The sequence below is a fragment of the Anser cygnoides genome, chromosome 2, assembly GCF_040182565.1.
Source record: "Anser cygnoides isolate HZ-2024a breed goose chromosome 2, Taihu_goose_T2T_genome, whole genome shotgun sequence".
NCBI lineage: Eukaryota > Metazoa > Chordata > Aves > Anseriformes > Anatidae > Anser > Anser cygnoides.
The window spans coordinates 88487606-88511771 of NC_089874.1; the positions used below are offsets into that span (position 1 = coordinate 88487606).

Consider the following 24166-nt stretch of genomic DNA (forward strand, 5'->3'; position numbering starts at 1 on the left):
TGACTGAAACCCCATCTGGGTAAATATATTCTCCTTATAAGACGGTCATTCCTAATTTAAAATATTCACTGCCATTTTTGCCAGAGATAGCCTTTTCCTCTTCCCTCATCTATAAATAATTGCTTTACTTTGTTTTATTACTGAAAATATTGCTTCACTTTGCTTATACAGGGGATATGATTATCATAACATTGTTACTGTTATTATAAGCAAGACAATAGCATTAATACAATCACAAAGATGAAAAATCAAGTGATGAAAATGCCAGAGCAAAGGCTGAAAGCTTTAGCTGTGCCTCAGGAATTTATCTGTATTCACAAGAAACAGTAACATATTATAAAACAAATTGGAGTATCTTATATAACATAACAAACCAATATATGGGGCATACGTTCTCCATCAATGTGTTGGCTTTACAGACTTGTGATCTACAAAGCATGTCATGTTTAAGAAAAGTTGGAGATGGGCATAATAGCAAAGGAACAGTTAAGCCAGAATTTCAGAAGAAAACCTTATTATGCTTGGAGCATTTATTCTGTCCAAAAAAGTGAGACAGATGTATTATGTGAATGGTTTGCTAACTTGGAACAGAGAAAAATGAAGTTGTAGACTAGTGCCAAATAACCACATAAGAAGGCATGCAGAAAAATTGTGCAAAATATCAGGAAAAAAAAAATGGAGTCAAAATGCACAGCAGTGTGAATTATAGACCAAGAGTCGTCCAGTCAGCTTGACTATAAAAGAGTAACACATGCAACTTAATGCTTTGTCATTAACATGTTGGCAGAAACATAATTTTGCCATGAAGTCAGATAGGCAAGTGTTGAGAGTTGTATATTACGTAGATCATAGGTGGATAGACGATGTAAAGATTGTGTCTTCCTGGTGTTTTGATATGGCTGCCACTTCTAGGAAATCGCAGAAAGCTTGAACATTCCTTGGATCAGTACAGCTCATCTCAGGGAAAAAAAAAAAAAAAAGCTCACATCATTTTTCAGAAGAACATTCCCATGTTTGTGGCTAACAGCTTTAGTTGGAGCCCAAAACGAAGTGGTGCAATTCTAGATTTGCTATAGTTTTGTGAAATTGTATCATTTCAGGGAAGTAATTGCTTAGCTTCCAAAAATTTTCAAGAAAATTTATAGATTAATTTAATATTGGAGTACATCTCATGTACTGATGGCTCTATTGCTAAGAACAGTGTAGAAAGCAATACCTTTATAACGTTTAAATGGTCCCAAGAAAAGTTATATGCGGCTTCTTGGTCTAGAAGAAATACGTAACAAGCAAGAACTCCTGATGATCTGTGTAGAGTTCGGTGTAAGCACAAGAACAGACATTCAGCAGTGGCATCAGGTCACCAAGTGTCAGTCCCAGTCAACTATTCTTGGAAGGATGGACCTGGTTTCTCATTCTTGGGTTAGAAAATTTCTGTTCATTCTTTAATTTTGCTTTAACACTAGGTTTGTCTTGCAGAATATCCATTGTACTCTCTTTCTACACCTGTCTCTAAAGAAGAAGCAGAAGAAGAAGAAGAAGAAATGAAGTATAAGAAACACACAGTAAGACCTGTAGTGAGAAATTAGTTTTTGATGACTTGAGTTGTGAAATCAAAACTAAAGACCTACTGAATATGAAGGGATGCTATGGCATGTCCTGTGGAGAGGCATAATGGTTGTGTATAATTTTTTTCAAGGTCAGTTGCAATCAGATGGCTACAAAAGTAAACATAATTAAGAAAAAATTAAGAGTCCACCCCTCTAATACAGAGGGAATATCTGGGCAGAACAGATGTTTTCAGATCAGCTACGCCTGATTTAATTTCATCCTTGGCACTGGTTGACGATATCTAATTTCTGTCCATGTCAGGGTAACAGACTTTTGAGAAAGAAGAAAGTTGAGTAAGATTTTTAACACCATCTCACATGATATTCTCATATGCAAACCAGGGAAACAATCCACAGATTAAATTATTATTGAATGAGTGCAGAATTGCTACAGATTAGAAATTCTGTACCATGAGACCAATGTCTGAATGAATGGAGTGATCTAGGAAGATGTTGTGCAAGTCTGTCCTAAATCTGGTTCTGTGTATTTTCATGCGTAACCTGGGGATGAGATAAGAGAATAGGTTTATCAGATCTGCAAGTGAGATCGAGTTGGAAGAGGACTCCGGTATATTTGAATGGAAAATAAAACTTAAGAAACTAGAGGCATGATATGAAAAAGTAGGATTCTGATGGGAAGGGAGAATTACATGGTACTATGTATAGGTGGGAGTAATCAACTTCAAACAGAAAACAAAAATAGCTGCTTTGGTAAAGACAAGTTCTAAAAGTTATTTCCGCCGAACAGGAATCATAATACATTCTCTCAAAAAGCTACATGCCCAGCTGGGTTTTATAATCAGAAATATAGATACTGCCTGTCTGCTAGTACTGTCTTATGTAGACTTTAAACACATTTCACCAGGTGGTGCTGTTACACATAACCGTCCAAGTCTTGCCCTACCACCTGAGCATGTGGCAGTCTTAGGAAAACAGCTGTGGGTTATGCAAAGGTTTCTGTAGAGGCAGAATTGCTTTTAACAATCAGCCTTTGGTATAATAGTAAGGATTCTGGAAAAAGAAATTGGCTAGAAGTCTGGTTGGTAGACTCAATTCCAGGTTGCATAGATAACATGTATGTATATGTTCATGTGTATGTATATGTATGTATTTTATAAATATATCCGCTTCACTGATTTCTCCTTCTTTCAATGTTCTGGATGTGGCTCAGCAGATGGGCAACTCAGCCTCAGAGCAGAACTCCATTGTCTATGACAGGTGTATATACAGCTGTAATACATAAACACACACTCTCTGTTAGCATATTTATTATGAAAAACACAGTTAGTATGAATTCATTTAAGGGACTATTTTTCTGTACACCATAATAAAACAGGCCTTCTGTAGTTCGTAGATAGTGAAGTTAAGTTTTAGATTTACATTAAACCAAACAAATTTTTGTAGACTGTATAATTGTACATGCTATATTTGTAAAGTGTTTATATTTTCTTCTAAACTTCCTCTATTGCTAAAATGAGAAAATTAAAATATATCAATGCAGCCAATCTTTTTAGATGAAATTAAAAATATAACAAGTATACAAATTTTCATTAAAACAATGAAAAAATAAATGACAGAATAATGATCTAGGCTAGAAGGGACTTCTGAAGTTCATCTAATGCAAGTAGTTCGTGCTCCAAGCAGGTTCAAGGAGATCAGGTTGTTCAGGGCCATTACCAGGTGAATGGATGGAGATTTAACGGCCTCTCTGGGCAACTTGTTTGGGTGCTTAACAACCTTCAAATGAAATTGTTTTCCTTGAATCTGATGGGAGTCTTCTGTGTTGCTACTTAAGTCCATCACCCTCTGTGTTTCCACTCTGCATCTCCGAGAGGAATCTGGCTCCAGTTTCTCTATACCCTTTTGTTAAGTGGTAAGAAGTCGTCTTGACTTCTCATCTTAAAGCTAAACAAACCCAGCTTTCTCTGCCTCTCCTAATATTTCATGCACTCCAGACCCTAATCAGGTCCACCAGACTTACTCCAATGGGGCACCATCGTTGAGAGACAATTTGTGCTGCTGCTGTGTATCTTGTCCCCCATCTACCTCTGAGGAGAATACGGCTTAAAGTAAACGTGGGTCAGCAAAGTGCAGCAAAGATGGCCAACAACATATCAAGCTTTGTTAGCAGGATTGTAGCCAGCGAGTCAAGGGAATTGAATATTCCCCTCTGGGGAGATCACAGCTGGAGCGCTGTGGCTGCTTGTGGACTTCCCAGTATAAGATATTGTCATCCTGTATAAGTTAATGGAGGGTCATTGAAATGCTTAGGACCATGTGGCATGTGAGGAGAGACTGAGAGAACTGGGTTCCCTTAAGAGAAGAGAAAGCAAGGGAGAGATTTTCTTGTTTTCAGCTGTCTAATAGGAAGATATAGAGAAAAAGGAGCCAGATTCTGCTACCAATTTAAACTGTGTAGACAGATTTCTTAATTTCTTGATGATACAAGGTAGACCACTAAAGACATTAATGCTATTAGAGTTATTACCTCAGCATAAAGAAAACACCTACTCAGAAGTAACTATGTCCTGCTGCTACCTTACATATTTGTTAATTTCTGAGTCGCTTTAGCAATTCCAACTCTTTACAATTTGGCCATGGGATAAACTTAATATATTGGTTTTGTACACGCACATGTGATTGTTCATTTGCCCCCACCCTTTTTTTCCTTATGTTATCCAAATACAGCTAAGGTAATATACATGGTGGCATTATAACTTTCTGGTATTGTATTTTATCACCTTATTGAAATGTTATCTTATTCCATTAGATACAGGGAAAATGGAATAATATACATCATACTTAAATGGCCATGATTTTAGTTCATGATTGCAATGAATCAATCATACTAAATGGTTTAAAAATATTTTTTCATAATATTGCTTTAGTGGTATATAATTAACACAGATTTTTGTGCCATATTTTAGCCCAATTTCACAGATTTGTTAATTTATGTGACCTGTATGACTAAGGACTTTTGAACTGTCTCCAGACATTTTTGGTAACACTAGAAAGGAGTGGAACTCTTTTCCCACATTTTGAGTTTTTTTTGTAATTGTTCTGTGAATTGTTGCACTGTTTTAATAATATCATAATATAATTTCATATTATTATTGGTCTCTTACTTGGACTCCTGTATTTTCATCTCTAAATCTGCATGTATAAATAAATATTTGGGGATATGCAACAGTTCAGGCTGGAAGAACAGACAGTCAGGTAGTGCAAGCTGTCAAAGAGGTTTCAAGAATTCAATAGGTTGAATGTGTTAAGGACCAGTTGATGGAAAGAAGAGGGAGAATATGTCCTTACAGGAAAAAAAGATCCTACATTTCAGAGGTGACATGAAGCACTTGTTAGCACTCTGCTGAGGTTGGAATGGAGACAGCCTAACAATGGTTTTATGCAGATTGGAAGGCAGAAGAAATCTGTACATCATTCAAATCCTGGAAAACCTCAATGAAATGCACCTGCTGTTTCTGGACAGTCTCACGTTATTCAAAATAGGAATTATTTTCCTATGATGGTCAGTCACCAGAACAGCCTAGATCTGTCCTTCGGGGGGGGGGAGGTGTTTTTGTTTGTTTGTTTTTGTTTTATTTGTATGTTTGTTTATTTGTTTTTGCGGGTATTTGTTTATTTTGACATTATTTGTCTGATCTTTTGACAGATATTAAGAAAACCTAGAGAGTTGACAGATTGACATATGGTTTATAAGACCCCTAGGAAAGTTTCACAAAACATGTTACTTACTGCTTTTAATAGACTTGCAATCTACACCTGAGATTAAGCATGTCATAGAACAGAAACAGTAGATACTAACTATTAACTCTGCTTCAAAGATTTGAGGAAGGTGAATGCATTCTAAAAATATATAGCTCTTTACACAGAGACTGATGTTTATAGTAGCTCAAATCTAGAGCTGTTAGATGAAAGCATAACATCAAAGGAGTTCATGATGGCAATTCCCACTTGGTTTAGAGCTGACTTTGCCATAACAGCTAGATCCAGCAATAAACATATGGAAATAATTATCCAGATGAATAATTGGGAAACATTTGCAAACTTCCAAGCAGATAAATCTTGCCCTAAAAAACACACTGCTCTTAATGTGTTGTAGTACTTTTATTATGACACTGCTCATGAAAGACAGTCGTTTCAAATTCTGACCTCCGCCTTGCTCTTCCTTGACTTCTCTTGGTCCAAGCTATGACCGCAGCTTCCAGGTTCAAGTCATCACACTGCTCATTTCCACTTTCAGGTTGGTTCAGTGTGGATCTGGCACTTTCCTGGGGAGGGGAGACTGCAATAAAAATTCATTCTGTTGGCAACAATACCTCTCCCAAGTGCAATTATTTTTAAAAGAGGAAGAGAGAATTTCCATGCTTGAGACAGCATTTCTTCTGAGGTTTGTAATTATGCAGTATCTGCTTAGCTTACAAATGATCTGTTTAACAAGTATTGCTTTGTCAATGACTAAAAATAATGCTTTTCAAATAACTTCAGCTCCTGTTTCAGAAGTAATATTATTTATTACTTTAAGAAAAAAAGATAATATCAACAAATTAGTATCAAACAAATACCACTGTAAGTCTATGCAATAACAAGCACCATTGTCATCATCCAGTACTCAGTACTCCTGGATTACAGGTGTAGTTGTACTAATACTTATTATTGAAATCCATAACACTACTATTTGAAATACCTTTTTTTTTTTTTCTGGGTGAAAACCCTTTTTTGTCTGGTAAATATGTGCAATTTTTGGCTTTTAAACCATTAACCAATTCAGAGGTCCCAAATCAAATTTAAGCAAAATCAAAAATTGCAATTTAATATTTTTAAAATGAGGTCACAGACCTGCAGACATGTATCCTTTTATTTACTCACATGAGAAATTTCACTTAATTTATCAGAATTATTCACAGCATTGACTTGAAACATGCACATGGGAACGAATAGTATAGTCTCTCTAGAATCCTTCCAGTTCTGATTTCTAAGGTTTCATTCAAATATCTGATTTTTAATATCTTCAGTATCTCTTCAGTAGCTTGCCCATCTGGGAAATATCTAAAGGAAACAAATTTTACTTGTTGAGGAGCTGCATTTGGAAGTAGAGTTATGTCATTGCTTAAAAATGAAAAAGGGTCAACACAGACATTTAGTTATTACAATGTTTATCTTCAATCAACAAAACTTTTAGTTAGCCATCAGTAACTCTTAAATATGAAAATTCACTGCTGAAATTAATCTCTAATACATTCTTCACTCTTTCTTCTACAAAACTACAGTGTGTTTTTTTCCTTATTTCACTTGCAGCTGTTCTAGAAACAGTGAAATTGTATAGAGAACAAGTATACTGAGGTCCTAAGTGAAAAATTACATTTTTATCTAACATGAAGGGCCTTTTTTCTCCTATGGCATGCCATCCACAGACAAAGGATCAAAGAATATCATGTCCCATGTCCCACATATACCCTATTGTGCTGACAGCATAGGATACAGGAGATAGAAACCTCAACACAGTTTGACCTTGAGCATGTGAAAGCGTGTATTATGGACACTTTGTTTATCATTATAGTGGGGTAAGAATGCATGTGCACTTTGCTTGTTTGTATTAAAGATGATGAGCTTTTGCCTCAGTGGCTCTATCTGGTCAAGTGCTATTAAAAGCTCTTCATTCTAGCATGGCCACAGCCACATTTTCTGGGAGCAAGAAGCTATTCACACAGAAAAATAATCAATAATCAACAATCAATAATCAATAATCAAATTCATGTCAGTATGGTCCAATCAACAACCTAATGCCGTTGATAGCAACCTACTTAAAGTCCTGGTTTCAGAACTCAGGGGAGACCATGGGAAATGCCTGAGGACACATGGGGACCAAGTTTGTAGATGTCCAAATGAAGATGGACTTGCCTAAGTGTTGCCTACTCTGAGGGCACCCTTAAAGCACATCCGTGCACATGTTAAGGATGGCAAGTCGACCTCAGAGTGTGTCCTGACACTCCTGATATGTGACTGACTCCTGGTGCAAAATCTGCTAGAAAAAGATAAGTCAACTACAAGCTCTTCAAATGATTTTATAGATTTTCCCTTAGCAATGCTGCTTCACCTATTTCATGAAGGCTGTCATCTTCCTCTTCAGCATCCTCTTCTTTAAGCTAGGATATCCCAATTTGCTCAACCTTTTCAGATTACATATACCACATGTTAGCTTCTTTCCATTTTTATCATCTGAGCTTCCATTAATTGCTTTACATGTTTTTTGAAAACGTATCTTTTCTAACAGAACACAGTGCTCCAGTCTTCCCTTACTGTGTACTACATAGCAGTTAGTTAATGTCTGTTTATACTTCCGAGGTTGATGTTTATCTCTTTTCACAGTATCCTGACACTGCTGTTTCACAGTGTTTCATCATCCTCTGTAACCTCCTATATGTTTTTCTGCATAACTGCTAGAGACCCACTTCCACTGATACCATCCTTATGCTGTTGATTATTCCTGCATGGGATTTCTTCTCACTTGTTTCTGCTGAATTTAATTTTTTCATATCTTTCTCAAAATCGTTGTTTGTTTTTTTCCTTTCAAAATCTTAACTGAAGTCAAAGTATACAAAATCTGTATCATTTCCTCTGTCCAAATAAAGAAGTAGTGGACTTCTGCAAAGGAGATTCTAATTAGATATTCAGAAAATATCTCAACTGCTAAGAACAGCAGAAGAGTGGGATAGTGTGGGTGTGAAATCTTAATCGCTAAAGGTCTTTCAGATCAGGATCGACAGGCATCTGTCGGGAATGACATAAGTACAAGTACAAAAGTACTTTATTCCAGTAATGGAATAGCTGACGTTCCTTACAATGATTCTCTGCACAGAGGAAAACTACAATTCTCTCTAACCACATGAGGCTACAGAACAATTCTCCCACAGAGCATGTGAAAGAAGTCTCAATTAAAGAACAAAAGCTACATTTTAATCATATATGTCTATATGGGTCTGTCAAAACTAGCTCCTAGGGACTCCTCAGGAATCCGAGGCATCAAGTGTTTGGAAATGTACATATATGTAGACAGAAGCTATTCATTGAATTACTTTGAACCATGATTTCTATAAAAAGGCAAGCATCAGAAATGATCTTTCATAAAGGGTGGTTTTTTTCACATGAGATGCTGTTAAGTAATATATATATATATAGTTAAAACCACTTAAATGAGGTTCAAAAGTTTCCTCCCACTTCTGGAGAAATGCAGTATATACCTCTCTGTGTGTATTCCCTCTCAAACTTTGACTTAGAGCCTTAGTTGCACTTCAAAAGTGGCAGAAATCTTCAAGTCCTGTTGATACAATCACCAATTTTCATAGTGATATTCCCTAGGGAGCAAGAGTAAAATAAACTTAACACTTCACATGGTAACTACCATGCAGAAACTAAGATGTGGGTCAAATTCAGCAAGGTATGTAGAAAGTGACAGCAGTTTGTCTTCTACAGTTGGTAACTCCAAGTTCTGCACTTCATTATTATTCTCTGATTTCTGCAAAATAGCCTTGAGCTTTTGAAAACAATAATTCAGAACCTGCAAACCTAATTCAAGCAAAGTTCCCCAAGGGGTCCAGAAGTCAATGTCTATTTTGCAGTCACTCATTTCTCCTCTGCAGTCCTCATTTAACTCTACCAAAAGGGATCTTTTTATATGGTTAGTTCTTGCAACAGCGTGAAATGTGCAAATGCAAGCAAGAACTATTATAAGCCTGGCAGTATGTAACAAAATGTTAACAATGTTTTAGCCAGTTTGGTCATGATATAATAACAACTAAAATAATAGTGAAATTATTGTAAATATCTATGCAGAAACAAAAACAAAAACAAAAACAAACTGCATTCTTTGGTCCTTTTTCCGGGGATTTCACATGTAGAGATTCTTCCCTGTAAACTCTGGAGCAAGGAAGACATACCAAAGGCCAAAGGAATCTTGGCATGCTTAGTTAAAAATACAGCTTTTAATAACTACTAATGTAGGTAAAGTAAAATACAATACTAAACTCCAAAATAATAGGTACAAAATGGGAACTTATTCATCTTACAAATTCTATCAAAGGATTGTTTTATTTTACTTTAAAATAATTGATTCCCAAACATATGATTAAGATCAGCCAGAAGAATTGCATGCAGTATTGTTACAGAAGAGCCAAACTGCAATACTGTAGAACTACACTGGAAATAGATTAACACGCAGAGGAAAGCAAGCCTCTAAAATAAATCTAAGTTTTGAAATTAGGTTCTCTTCAGGTTATTGGAGATAGTGCAACTGCCCAAGCTGTATTTTAATCCCCAGGCCATTTTCCTAAGAGGAGTGTAATGTTATTACATAATTTACATGACAAATCAAATACATGTACATTTATATGAGCAGTTTAATATACAAACCAAGAATGGTTGCTTTACTTCTGAAGCTAAATTCTAAACAAGTTCAAATGCTGTTTTCTCCAGTTGCAGCTAGCATTTGTAAACTGTACTCTACAAGCTCCTCTTCCCAATCTAATGGAGGAAGTGCTGCCACACCTGTGATATGCTGTGGGAAGTCTTGGAAGTCTTGGAAGTCTTGTTGGAAGTCACTGGCAAGCTAGACTGAACAAATGGCTATATGTGGTAGCAACAACAGTAAGTACTGCTCCTCTTCCCATCCCACTGCCCCACCAATATTCTGCTTATGAAAGAGCTGCAGGGTCAGACAGCCTCACAGTGTCACAGCTCAGCTGCTCTCTTGCGTGTGAGAGGTTAACTTAAAAACAAGAAGATAAAAACTACCATAAGGAGATCTATCAAAAGACCGATGGTGTACAATAGATGACATACTAGACATGATCAAGGAGACCTAAGTGAACGAAACTACTTTGCAGAAGTGCCTGCTGAGTGAAAGAGGGTTGGGAGGTACAAGAAATGCAGTAAGACAGATGTAAAAAACAATGTAATAGGTAAAGCACATATTAGGAAACACGGTTTGCTCTTAAGAACTTGGAGGTGAAAGAACCTGAATAACTTATCAACTTGTTCTTGCTGCCAAATTGAAAAATCGCTGGTATTGAATTCTTGAGCACAAGCCCAGGCTCACCAGATCCGTGATTTTAAAGAAGGATGCCTACAAAAAGCATATTGAGCCAGCCACCAGCAATCGCATCGTCATTTCAAGACAGACAATTTCTGATGACCTTAACTGCAGCTAGCTGCAGGTAGTGAACTACACAGAATTATCTTGGTTAGATGCTTCTACAAAGACTGATTTTTAACCTGGAAACAGATATTGAATAGGTTTGCGTGTAACCATGTCTTGCTGCAAAGTCATCCTTCTTCTTTCCATTGCCTGTTCCTGCCTCACAGCACTTGTACAAAATACAGAAGTCATATCAGAAAAAAATTGACTTAGGATAGTTAAGCCATCTCATAGACAAGAACAACCATTTTCACAGTGAAAGACTAAATGTGTCTGGTTGCTATAGCAGAACAAGAACTGGCTATTAAAAGCTGATACATTTTGCCCATTAGAGCAAATCTTTTCATAGCAGAGCACAAGGCAGATTGGAAATCCACAAAATGTGGAAGGTTGAAAAGCCAGCAGATAGCTATCTGCACAGGGTGGACCTATTAGAGTGGGACCACAGGAGGGCCACAGAGATGATCAGAGGGCTGGAGCACCTCTCGTGAAGACAGGCTGAGAAAGTTGGGGTTGTTCAGCTTGGAGAAGAGAAGGCTGCTCCAGGGAGACCTCATAGCGACCTTCCAGTACCTAAAGGGGCCTACAGGAAAGGTGGGGAGGGACTCTGTGTCAGGGGGTAGAGTGATATTACAAGGGATAATGGCTTTAAGCTAAAAGAGAGTAGGTTTAGATTAGATATAGGGAGGAAATTCTTTACTCAGAGGGTGGTGAGGCACTGGAGCAGGTTGCCCAGAGAAGCTGTGAGTGCCCCATCCCTGGAGGTGCTCAAGGCCAGGCTGGATGGGGCTTTGGGCAACCTGGTCTGGTGGGAGGTGTCCCTGCCCATGGCAGGGGGTTGGAACTGGGTGATCTTTAAGGTCCTTCCAAGCCAAGCCACTCTGTGATTCTATGATCTAACCTCACTTTAAGAAGCTTCCTTTTGTTTTTCTCTCTTTTCTTCACCAAAAACTTGAGATGTTTACAGTTAACAATGTTTACTTTGATGAATGTGGATCACAGTGATCACAGTACTCTGGAGGACATGAATAACTACTTTTTTTTATCTTACTGTACTTAGGCTGAAGAATGATTTTAGCTGTGTCATAGTAGGGCAATCCTGACAGAAGGGTGTAGTGATTCCACAAATCTGGACACTGCAGAAAGGTTTTTGTTGTTTTTTTTTTTTTTCTTCTGAAATTCAGCAAGTGTTTTCCAACAGAAAATGTACTTTCCAGGTGGGAAGGTGATGTCACAGGTGTCCCTGAAGGAGAACATCAGTCGCTGAGACCCCAAGGATCCCCATCCCTACTCAAAACCCATTATTTTCCAAAAAACTGTTTGAGTAACCCATACTTCAGTCAATTCAAACTTTAATTGAACTGTGCTGTATTGCTGGGAAAAATACTGCAAATATCAATGTTCAGGAACTATGGATATGAGATGTCCACATTTCGTTGCAGGAGAACATAAGCAAGGCTGTCACATGTAGACTGAGCAGTATATATTACAAAAAAAAAAAAAAATTAGTCTACTATTTAGAAGTTCCTATTAGCTTGTAGGCTAATTTTATTTCAACTTTTGCTGGCTGGTATATTTTGCTATAAAATACTATATTTTTTGTATTGTTTCTGAACATGTTTTCACTCTCAAAAACATTTTCAAATAACATTGAAGAATCTTAGCAGCAAGGGTTGATAGAACCATTTTTAATATATTCTGACTTTTTTTTTTTTAATGTATTTTTACTGGTAGTATGAATGTTCATTAACTAGCTGGGAAGAATTAAGCAACTGTGAAAGACTGCTAAATTAAATGAATCCAAGTAAAAGGAAGTATTACTCACAGGCTACAAGCATCTGCCTTAGATGAAAGAGGCATCAAATACTGGAAGCAGCAAAGTTTTCTTCCACTGTTGAAAGCCTTTAAATTCAAGAGGTAAAATCAATGTACTGGTTTGGCTATAGTTAAATAATGAGACCTCACAGGACAAACAGATGAGATAATTCTGAATAAACAGATGAAGCCTAATAAATTAATTGTATGCAGCAGCATGAAGGAGTTGTTTTAATGGATTTTGGAAGAGGTTTTGTTTAGAACAGTGAGTGATGAAGATGTATTTGAACTGTAAAGATGCATTTACTGCTATGTCCACGTAGCTGGGGATGAAATAACTACAGATGAGCTGTACCCACCCTACAGTGAAGAGACTGTATAACACAGAGCATATATTTTTCACATAAGCTATTGTTTTTTTTCGATTAAGCAAAAATAAAGAATTGGGAAAATGCATACCTCTTAAAAATGTACAGAGTTGCAACAAATGCATAAACTGAGGTCAACTAAGAGTTGCAGAAATGCTACAAACATTAAATACCAAAATACTCCACAGAACTGTTCTATATCTTCTCTCAAATGTCAAAGAAAATACATAAGGAAAATACAGCAGAAAAATCTTTAAAAGAGAGCTTCTTCTTACTCAGCATCAAAAGCCAAACGCCTTTATTCTTCCTGGGCATAGCCTGGTAACTTCATTGCATTCTGTGGAGTGGTGTATCATGTACTCTTATTAAAATAACCTCACCCTGCAGAGTTATTCCAAGTATCACAGCTTCGTGGCACATCATTTTTTCACTTGTTTCTCTTTAAGTATTGCCATAAAAGAGAGAAATATTTACACGTACTAGAAACCATCAGCTTCTGTTTCAGCCACCAATAAATTCCTTAATAGTAGTAAAAGGTCGTATAGGTGTTCTGAATAAGTCTCAGACCAAAACCATCTTTCATTTCCCTTAAGGGTTTCTAAAAGGACAGATGGTTTGCCACTCATCAGCTGGGAAGTTCTGTATTTTTAGGTATGGTAAACAAAATTGTAGAGGAGTGTGCATACAAAGACAAAAAGGTAGAAGCTAGAGGTCATGATTTCAGAAGGGCTTGGAAGAGAGAGGAGACAAAAATACAGTTTGTTTCTTGTCTTATTATAGCAGAATTTTAACTTCAGAAAAACAAATTTTCCTATTGCCTTTCTCCCCTCCCATTTTTTCCCTCTCCAAGTATCTAAACAAGTCACACATGCAAAAACAACAATGCTCACTGTGCAATATTATTTTCAACCCCATCCCCTTGGTTTCTCCTGGGAGTGTGTCTAGGTATGGGGAAGAAAGTCATATTTCACTTTCTGTATAATTTTCAGAAGTTTATTTCTTTGATACATTATTTTCTTCCTTACTTAAAGGCTGAACGAACATCAGAACACCATCAAACAGAAATTAAGGTGTTCTTCCAATGAATTTCACTCCACTGGGAAACAATGTGAAGGTAGAATATTGATTCTTATATACAATCTGTGAGTTTCATGTTTCATAAGCAATAGTATTTAAAAGGAATTTATTTTCTAAAAGATTTAAGAATGTTATCCTGAAATTTCTCAAAGACTACTCAGATGACTGAAAAATTTTTACAAATTTCTCTTTTGTGTTTTTTGTCCCCTAATCAGGAAGAAAAAGTTGTTTCTTCATCACATACACTAAAATAGCTGTCAAATTTAATTCAGCACCACTGCTTCTGATAATCTACAGAACACAATATAATATTTTGATCAGAATATTAAGGATTCCAAAAAGCTATTGTGTACCCTTTCCCTTTTCTTTGTAAATTAACTTTATAGCATGAAAAAGAAAAACAACTTACTTAGAGTCTGAGTATGTGTGCTGCAGTTATGAATGTATGTTGCTGAAAGACCTTAATGCAAGTTAAGCAAGCAGTCATAAGTCAAATCTGGAGAAGCCTGCTGTCTGTGAGTAAGGCATACTGATTAATTATTCTGATTTTCCTTACTCACATTTTGGGGATGTAGCTACCATCTACTGATGATAGCTGAGTTATCAAAGACTCAAAGACTGCTATTTAAACATTTTTTTTAACTTCTGCTAATTCTAAATAAAAACATTTATCTTCACATGTATCACATGTGAGCTTCACATAGTCTAACGACTTCTGTATATCAATAACACGGTCTAATTCTTAACAGACCTCATTACGTAGTTAGCAAACCATTTGTACAAATCAGAAGAGGAAATGATATGAGTCTTGCCATTCCCTCTTTCTGAAAGCTTTGGTTCTTGCACTGCTTTCTGCCTTCTTTAGAACTAACTCATAATGAACACAACTCAAATGTCATATGAAGCAGTGAACATGTTCCCTTTCCTACCACTGGACTACAAAATAACAGAAGTGAAATGCCACATATTGGATGAACCAGAACAATAAAAGCACATTGTCTGGAATCCATGAGAAAGGAGGTGACTGAAGTGGTGCTAGTCTGGCATTTAACTCCCTTGACCATTTTCATACATTTTCTTCTGCTGGTTTGGACAGACTCACACTCTTTCCTAAGCTTCCAACAGATGTATTCAAGACTGAAGAAACTCAATAGCCAAATGGGCTTGGATAGTCTCACACTGCTAAGCAAGGCAGACTCCCATTGTTTTCACAAAGAACTCTGGGAACATATGCTGTCCATTTCCCAAATATTACTAACACTTTGCAGAAAAATGCTGAAACCATGGGAAACTGTGGCTGCTGACACCAACTCCAACAGACAGTTTATATGATATATGGGCAGCTGCAAAACTGATGTTTGTTTCAGCTGACTGTCTTAAAGGAAAGCTGTGAAGCAAGGATGAAACAGGAGTAGGAATGGAAAGCAGCACAGGCTTATGAAAAAAGTGTACAAGCCCCGAATAGACCTTCCACAGCTACAGACCTGTAGCAATATGTAGCCTGTGTGATTTGCATGCTTTCAACTCCTTACTGCCTCTGGCCCAGCCCTGCCACCTGAGGATGCCTTTGGAGCAGATGGAGGTGATCTTGGTTCAGGACAACCTTCGACAGGCTCTCTTCATCCTGTTTTTAAAGATTTTAAAGGCTTTAAAATCTCTTTTTAAAGATAAATGATGAACTGATCAAGTGCTAGCTGTTGTCACAACCTAAGACTTACCTCTCCCGTTGGAGACACATTTTCGTCTTGAAACATGGAACGGCAGCTGATAAAGTGCATACAAGAGCATTACTGACTTGATTTTTCTATTATGTTTCAGATGCTCGAATAACTGCTGAGAGAAATACATCTAGCTTTTGTTCCTCTTGTTCTGAGACATAATCAAATCTTCCCACATTTTAAACTGCCTTTCCTTATGTTTTACTGTCTTCTCAGCTCTGGTGCCCCTTCATTCATGCAAAAGCAGCCTGTGCTTCACATTCATATTTTCAGTTTGGCTCTCAATCTGAAATTGTCAAACTTCTGCGGAAATGTAAAAAAAGTTTGCAGTAAGTTGTCAATGTCTACCTCTAACTTTTATTTTTCCAGAGGACTTCTAAACTGCTTCATTGTCAAATCATTCACTAATTTTGCCTCAGTGTCCACTTTGCAGGGAACATTTAAAATAACTGCAGTGAGGTACATTTTGTACCTTGTAATTTGACTTCAGTTTCTTTTAAATGTGCTCCGAGTGTTTGCCATGCCACTCTGGCTCAGGCTGCTCCAAGTCATCTTCTGCCACTGGCCATTCATTCTTCATCCCAGCTGTCACAGTCTGCATTTCAGTCCTTTAATAAAAATGTTTGAAAGAATAACTGCATATGAAATGTTATTGACATTGATAGAAATAATCTTATGACAATAATGCTATTACTTTAAATTATAAGAAAATTAGACCTGTAATATAAGTCATAATCATAAATGGAATTTAAAATAAACTTATAACTAATAAAATAGTGTTAATAGCAATAGTAAAGATAATATTAACTGTATAAGCAATTAATTAATGATATAAGTAGGATGAATTAATGCTTATGATAGCAGTATTAATCCTAATATTTCCTGGCTTTGCTGTGGTAATACTTCTTTGCTAGATATTACTTGATTCTGGACTTCAGAGCTTAGTATGTTCTATTAAAGCTGCTGCAGCCATGAAAAAAAAGTATTTTGACTCCTCCCTTCTGTATATGCCATCCGACTTTCCAATATTCCCCTCAGTGATAGGCCAATTTTTTTTTAAAATGCTGTGATGGACAATAACTGCCTATAACCTGTGAGATAGCATTATAAAAATTTTCCCTCCCACCTTAGGTGAGTGATGTGTAATTCCAGAATTGCCTTCACTAGGGTGTAGAAATGCTCCTGAACAAGACAGCTAATACGACATTTTTTTTTTCAGCTTACAAGCTATGCCTCTCATCTGTCTGTTAAAGACTAATTTATAGCCTAGGACTATGTACACTTCTGAAATCAGGCACCATTCAACCTCAGAAGGCTCCTCAGAAATGCAGGGAAACTCCATGGCTCAGGTCCCTGTGAAGTAACAGGCTGCTCAGGGAAGTGGTAGAGTTGCCATCCCTGGAGGTATTTAAGAGATGTGTGGATGTGGCACGTAGGGACATGGTTTAGTGTGGGCTTGGTAGCGTTAGGTGATGGTTGGACTTTGTGGATCTTATAGGTCTTTGTGGATCTTATAGGTCTTTTCCAATATAAATGATTCTACGATTCTATGATTATGTAACTATTAGAGTGTTTAAAAATTACAATCAACTAATCTGTAATTCTATCAACTCCTCAGCAGTCTATCTCAATGTTTTACCAGGCTGCCCATATAATAGGATCCTCATATCCCTTACCCTGTGTTTTCTCAAAGTTGACCTCTACCTTTACATAACTAAAGACCCAGGAAGCTCTGGGTTCTATTTATTTTCATGGGCAGGGTTTATTCATAATCTATCACTGCAGTCAATTTTGTTGAAATACCTTGCTTATATTTTAAATTTACAGAAAATAGCAATGAAAGGTCATTGGCAGCTTCAGTTTGGATAATTGTTCTTAGGTGCTGCAAAATAAAGCTCTTACCGTGCTGAAGATGAAAGGTAACATTTCAAGAGCATTCAAAACCTCTTAAGAAGCAGTGAGACTTCATCTCCTTTGAACATGCTGCTTTTCATCACAGACTGCTATTTGGGTTTGATACACTACCCTACCCACTCTGTTACATTGAATTACCACATTGTTCCATCTGGGGAGGCATTAAATTACTGCCTGTGAATCAATCAAAACTCAAGCAACTATCCATTTGATTTTGCTGAGCAAATAGAACCAAAACAGTTTCCATGCCTCATATTGGAAGTTTTCTTGAATCTTCATGAAAAATGAAGATTTTTTCTTTGGGAAGAAAAGAAGTGCTATAAGAACACATCTGCTCAGGATCACTGATGGAGCTAGGTATTACTGCAAGAAGAGAGGCTCCATCATCATTAAAAGTTCATGGAAATTGGAGAGGAGGGGAGGATGTTTCCTGATAAAAGGTAGGTGTCACACTTATCTTCGGGAAGAGCAAGAAATCTGTCCTCATATGCAGTAGGCTGCAATCCCGTAAGCATTTTGATGACCCTCCACTGGACTCACAGCAGGACAGCCACGTATTTCTTACACTGGGAAGCCCACAGTTGGGCACAACACTGCAACAACTTCCCGGTGCTAAATGGAGAGGAAGAATCACTTCCCTTGACTTGCTGGCTACACTCGTGTTACCACAGCTAGGTGACTTAGTAGCCACCTGTGCTATCAGGGGTCTCAGCTTACCCATGTTTACTTTAAGTCCCTCTTGTATGCTAGAATTCCCCGCCCTTGTTCTGCAAAGATGTTTTCTAGCCAGTTGATGCCCAAGCCTGTGTTGCTGTACTGTTATTCCATCCTTCATGCAAGACTTCTGTAGCAGGACAGTGTTAAGCATTGACCTTCCTACAAGCGTCCTAGAAAAAGTTGGAAGGCTTCACCGTCTATTGAAACATTACAAGGCACAAGCAGCTGACCGATTTATGTCTTCACATAAAAAGAGTAGAGATGGCCATTTAAAGATGGCCATTGGGTAGAGGAATCAGAAAGGGACGTGAGGTAGATTTTTCTGAAGCTGAGCATTTCCAGTCTGAACTGAGGAAAAATTTCAAAGCCATTGATACAGCTAAATTATATTCTTTGTTGTGCTGTCTTTTGTGTTTAATTACAGAAATGGCCGGTCTTCCCCTATATGTAAGATGAATCTACAAAAAAGTTGTTTTGCCATTGGTTTGTGAGATAACTCCAGAAAAGTTGTAACTGTTTTTGACAGTGGAATACCATGAAATGCTATTCAGAGCTGAATGCTGGGTCAGAGACCAGCTTACTATAATAGGAAAAGATAAGAAAGTCTTTTCCCCTTATAAGGGTTCTCTGTCTTCCAAATCAATCTCCTTCTTCACCCACATTATTGAAACTTGCACATAATTACTAATTTTTTGGAGAGAGATTTAAAGACATAATCAAGCATATAGGCATATAACACTGTAGACACTCCAGCAGACTTACTATATCCAGTTGCAACTGAATCTAACTCAAAGCATATGGGCTGGGAGCTACAAGAAGATGAATGGCTAAAGCGTACAATGTTATCAAATGTAAATTACAATTCCATAAGGAAACCTAAAACTATGTTATTAGCATATAAGACAGTATAAACACATCAAAAGAGCATGGAGTAGAGTTCTAATTAATAGGAGAAAGAACAGTATAATCACAAACTAAGATTTGTCTGTATCTGTTTTAGCCTCTGGTTTGTGCTGGAATCTTGTTAATTAAATATTCTTAATCCATCCTTTTTTTTTACCAATTAAGTAATAATCATGTTTGTCCTAAGTTGAAAGGTCATTTATCTAGGGAACCTTGCTCCAGACTCTCTCTTTTCATCTCATGTCTTATTTGAAACAGCTCTTCTTTCCATGACAGCAAGTACTGGAAGCCAAAACAGACTGAAATTGCAACTTGGCAAGCTATTTAGGAGTATACCAGACATTGTATTAGTGTACGGAGGGTCTTTCACTGCTAAGAGAAACTTGGCAAAATGTGTTTTAGCAGGTAACATATCTCAACATTATCTTTTAAACAAAACAAACAAATGTATTTGCCATAATTCGTGTTCTTGCTCCCTAATATGACAGCAATATGGAACAGTTTAAATTATATGAAGTTTTTAGTGGATCAGGTCTGTTTCCACATCTGACACACGTTACATTTAAGCTTTACAAAATAATCCTGCTTCCCAAAGGAAACAAACCTGTGTCTTTTTCTTTCATTTTTAGAGCTCTTGTAGAGCATTTCTACATTTTTGAATATTTGATGAAAAAGTCTTAAATAATTACCCTATAGAAATTTAATTTGGACCTGTATGCTTGGTTTAATGTCAACACGTATAATTTGGCTTTTATCATCTTGACAAATGGGCCTGATGCAGAAGTCCAGTGGAAAAATATTTATTTGGTATGCATAAATAACACACAGTTCATGTTTGAAACAGACATATTCTTCTTCATGTTTCCTAATTGACTTTGTGTAGATGATATTCAGAGAAATAATGCTACATGATAGTGAATAAACTCGTCAAAAAGAAATATATTAAAGGAAGATAGCTTTTGTAATATGGTGCAGGGATCTGCAAATAGAGGACAATCAGATACAGCGAAGACTGTAAATGTGTAAAAGTGTACTTCAGTTTGTCCTACAAGCCTGTCCAGCTTCATTAATTCTTGAAGTTGCTCTTCACTTGATTATAACTGTATTAAAAACAGATAGTAAATATCTGTAAACGTACAATAACAATTGTAGATGACAATGTACAAATATTTGAAAATATCTGTAAACATCTAAAGGGCAATCAGAATCATTTACGCTGAGACAGCTGGGACCTGCAGATGTTTAGCAGTTCTAAAAATCTGGTCCCTTCTAAAGACACTTAACTCTGAGCATGCAAATTTAGAAACGGTTATGTGACAGATTGCACAGGTTTACTCAAGGACATGTTTGTAGATTGTCATAAACATTAAGAAATGCATTGTTGTTAAATCCAAAATCTAACCATTGGATATATAGATAGTTCAAATCCAATTTACATGCTTCTGGAAAACTACCAAAATTCTCAGTTGATTATAGCATGCATTGTCTTCTCCTTAATTTTTGAAAAACAAGGTACTTCCTAGAGGTGTTGAAATGACAGGTTTATGGCTTAGTGCACATTTCTCTCCACACAGTAAAACTAATGTCTTTCGTGAACATTCAATAACACAGGTTCCCTTCACAATGCCTCTTTCAAGCGCAGATTTCATTTTTCCAGCATGACTCTTTTCTTTTCTTCTTCTTCTTCTTCTTCTTCTTCTTCTTCTTCTTCTTCTTCTTCTTCTTCTCCTTCTTCTCCTTCTTCTCCTTCTTCTCCTTCTTCTCCTTCTTCTCCTTCTTCTTCTCCTTCTCCTTCTCCTCCTTCTTCTCCTTCTCCTTCTCCTTCTCCTTCTCCTTCTCCTTCTCCTTCTCCTTCTCCTTCTCCTTCTCCTTCTCCTTCTCCTTCTCCTTCTCCTTCTCCTTCTCCTTCTCCTTCTCCTTCTCCTTCTTTTTTTTTTTCTCCTGAATTTCAGGAAAGCTTTTAGGTACATTTTTCCTGGTCTCTCAGAAAAACACTTGAAGATAGTCTTTATGAGCAAGTCCTAATATATCTACATCTTTTCTTGAAGCAGGCCAGATGTGCAACAGCCTAGGTCTGAATGCTATACTGCACTAACACTATGTATTATGACTGTGCTTGATTTAGGACATGATTTCTTTCACTGCTCCAGCCTAGATTTGTATCAACATAGAGTACTTTTCAGTAACATGCAGAAAAAACAGGATTGCTTGCAGCCTGTCTTGCAAAAACACTCTAATACTTTCACTGAAAGCCCTCCTTGTCTTGCCAGTAGGCAAGATGCTGCTGATGCTGTCGTTTTGAAAATGTGTATTCTTTGTCTTTAGCAGCAATTAGTGCTTGAAGCAGAATTTTATGCCCATAGAATTACTGGTTCTATATTCACAGATTAGAACTACCTTAAGAAAAAAAAAATTTATATCACCTCCAGACTCAGAAATATTCCCTTCTAAAGCAAATAAATGGCATTCCCACAACAGGCAACTTGCCAGAAAGTTTCTGGCCATTACCACCAACCCTACTGAGGGAAGTAGAGGTGCTGTGTTTAAAAGCGTCCAGCCTTTCCTCATTATCTGATCGTTTCCTGAGCAGTAATAATTTCTCAGTCATCTCTGGCAAATTAAACCAAAAATAATAATAATAATAATAATCCAAGCAAGCTATTCCCTGAAATTTAACTCCTCTGTATCAGCCAGCAGCTGGTTTTCTTGTATGTCAGATCAATACCCATAAGCAACCTGACCTCATACAGTAAAGTTAAACTAGATTTGTAAGTAACTTGACCAGCGATGGGCAATGCGTCATTTCCTTTGCAAATGTATGAGAGGTGCAAGTGGAAATGCCAAAGCTTTTTAACATTAACTCTTGATTTTAACTGGTTTTCAGGACTCATTCAGTTGGTGAGTGAGCAACCAGACTGTGCCAGTAAAGGAAAACATGAACAGTTTATTTAAATTAATATACGTTTACTCAGGAAGCTGTTTCCTGTTCTGATTGCAGGTAAGGGTGAGTTAACTTTATATTGCCATAAATAAGCTTAAAAGCAAAGAAACTAGAAGTGTGGATGAGGAACTGTAAGTATTGTAATGCTTCTGCCTGGTAATACATGCCTAGAGCTTCTGACAGGTAGTGCAACATCTGTAAAATATCCGTTCAGTGACTTCCTATGTTATATGCTATACTGAGGTTAAACAACTCTGTCTACTATGATCAAAGCAGCTTTCACTACTGAAATGAACTTTTTAACACACAAGCTCCTAAATGTTGTTATACTAAGTACTTGCTGTATTTTTTTATTTTTTTTAAGTGCTGGAAAAGAAACATGGTGCAGGGTTTCTTTTGCTTAACTTGCCATAGGTAAAAGTTGCTGCTATAGATCTCATAGATGACAGAGCAGCAATAACTGAGTGCAGTGAAGAATGAGCTTTCTCAGATCTCTTGAAAAAAAATCTGAATTATACTCAACTGAGATAGCTGAGATACAAACATCCACGCTAAACACATTTAATTTATTATTACTGTGGTGGGTTGACCTTGGCTGGCTGCCAGGCCCCCACACAGCCACTCTGTCTCCTCCTCTTCAACAGGACAAGGGGAGAAAATCAGATTGAAAAGCTCATGCTTTGTGATAATGAGTGGGAGAACTCTTACCCGTTGCTGTCATGGGCAAAACAAACTTGACTTGTGGAAAATGAATTTTGTTTATTGCCAATTAAAAATGGAGTAGGATGGTGAGAAACAAAAAGAAATCTTAAACACCATCCTCGTATCCTAACTTCTACCCAGGCTCAACTTCTCTACTTCATTCCCAACTCTTCTACTTCCTCCTACCCCCAAGTGGCTCAGGGGAATGGGGAATGGGGGCTGCGGTCAGTCCCTGACCCTTCGTCTCTGCTGCTCCTTCTCGGTCCCTCTCTGCCCCTGCTCCACGCGGGGTCCCTCCCACGGGATGCCGTCCTTCCCGAACTGAGCCTGCGGGGGCTGCCCACAGGCAGCAGCTCTTCAAGAACTGCTCCAGATACGGGTCCACGGGGTCCATCCATCCCCCAGGAGCAAACTGCTCCAGCACGGGTCCCCCACGGGCGGCAGCTCCCCCCAGGCCCCCTGCTCCTGCGTGGGCTCCTCTCCACGGGCTGCAGCTCCGGCCCGGGGCCTGCTCCTGCGGGGGCTCTCCATGGGCCGCAGCCTCCTCCAGGCCACATCCACCTGCTCCACCGGGGGCTCCTCCACGGGCTGCAGCGTGGAGATCTGCTCCGTGTGGGACCCGTGGGCTGCAGGGGGACAGCCTGCTCCACCAGGGGCCTCTGCACAGCCCGCAGGGGAACTGCTGCTGCCTGCCTGGAGCACCTCCTGCCCTCCTGCTGCACTGACCTTGGGGGCTGCAGGGCTGCTTCTCTCACATTTTCTCGCTCTTCTCTCTCACAGCTTTTTTAGTCTTTCTTAAATCTGCTCTTGCAGAGGTGCAACTCTGGCTCAGCTCTGGCCAGGGGTAGGTCCCTTTTGGAGCTAGTTAGAACTGGCTCTGATCTGACATGGGGAAGCTTCTGGACTCTTTTCACCATTGCAACTGCTGCAGCTCCACAGTTAAAAAAAAAAATGGCACCAGCACCCAATAAAATTACTAAAAAAGAACTCTTAAAAATTAGAGGCACTGTAAGAGACGAAACTAGTGGTGATAAAATGCCATTGCCTATGAGAAATTTAAAAAATAATTAAAAGGTATACTATGCATGTTTTTTACGTGACCACTGAATGCTTGCAAATCCACAGCTTTTCATAGAATGGTCTTCTAAATTCTAGTTATAACGTTACTAGTGTATTAACCAATGAACTTTAATAGT

At 37.8% G+C, this 24166-nt stretch overlaps 2 long non-coding RNA genes across 3 annotated transcripts; both read right to left on the reverse strand.

Annotated features, from left to right (window-relative positions):
• Positions 1-5723: 5723 nt before the first annotated feature.
• Positions 5724-10727, reverse strand: LOC125184350 (uncharacterized). Its single transcript, XR_007168252.2, has 3 exons — positions 8864-10727; positions 6492-6671; positions 5724-5893 (listed from the first exon to the last, which is right to left on the reverse strand). It is a non-coding gene; the product is annotated as an uncharacterized lncRNA (long non-coding RNA).
• A 4838-nt stretch (positions 10728-15565) lies between these two features.
• Positions 15566-23926, reverse strand: LOC125184348 (uncharacterized). Of its 2 annotated transcripts, XR_007168249.2 has the most exons (4): positions 23697-23926; positions 16266-16401; positions 15794-16096; positions 15566-15699 (listed from the first exon to the last, which is right to left on the reverse strand). It is a non-coding gene; the product is annotated as an uncharacterized lncRNA (long non-coding RNA). The 2 variants fall into 2 exon arrangements; XR_007168248.2 differs by having other exon boundaries at positions 15794-16401.
• Positions 23927-24166: the final 240 nt, after the last annotated feature.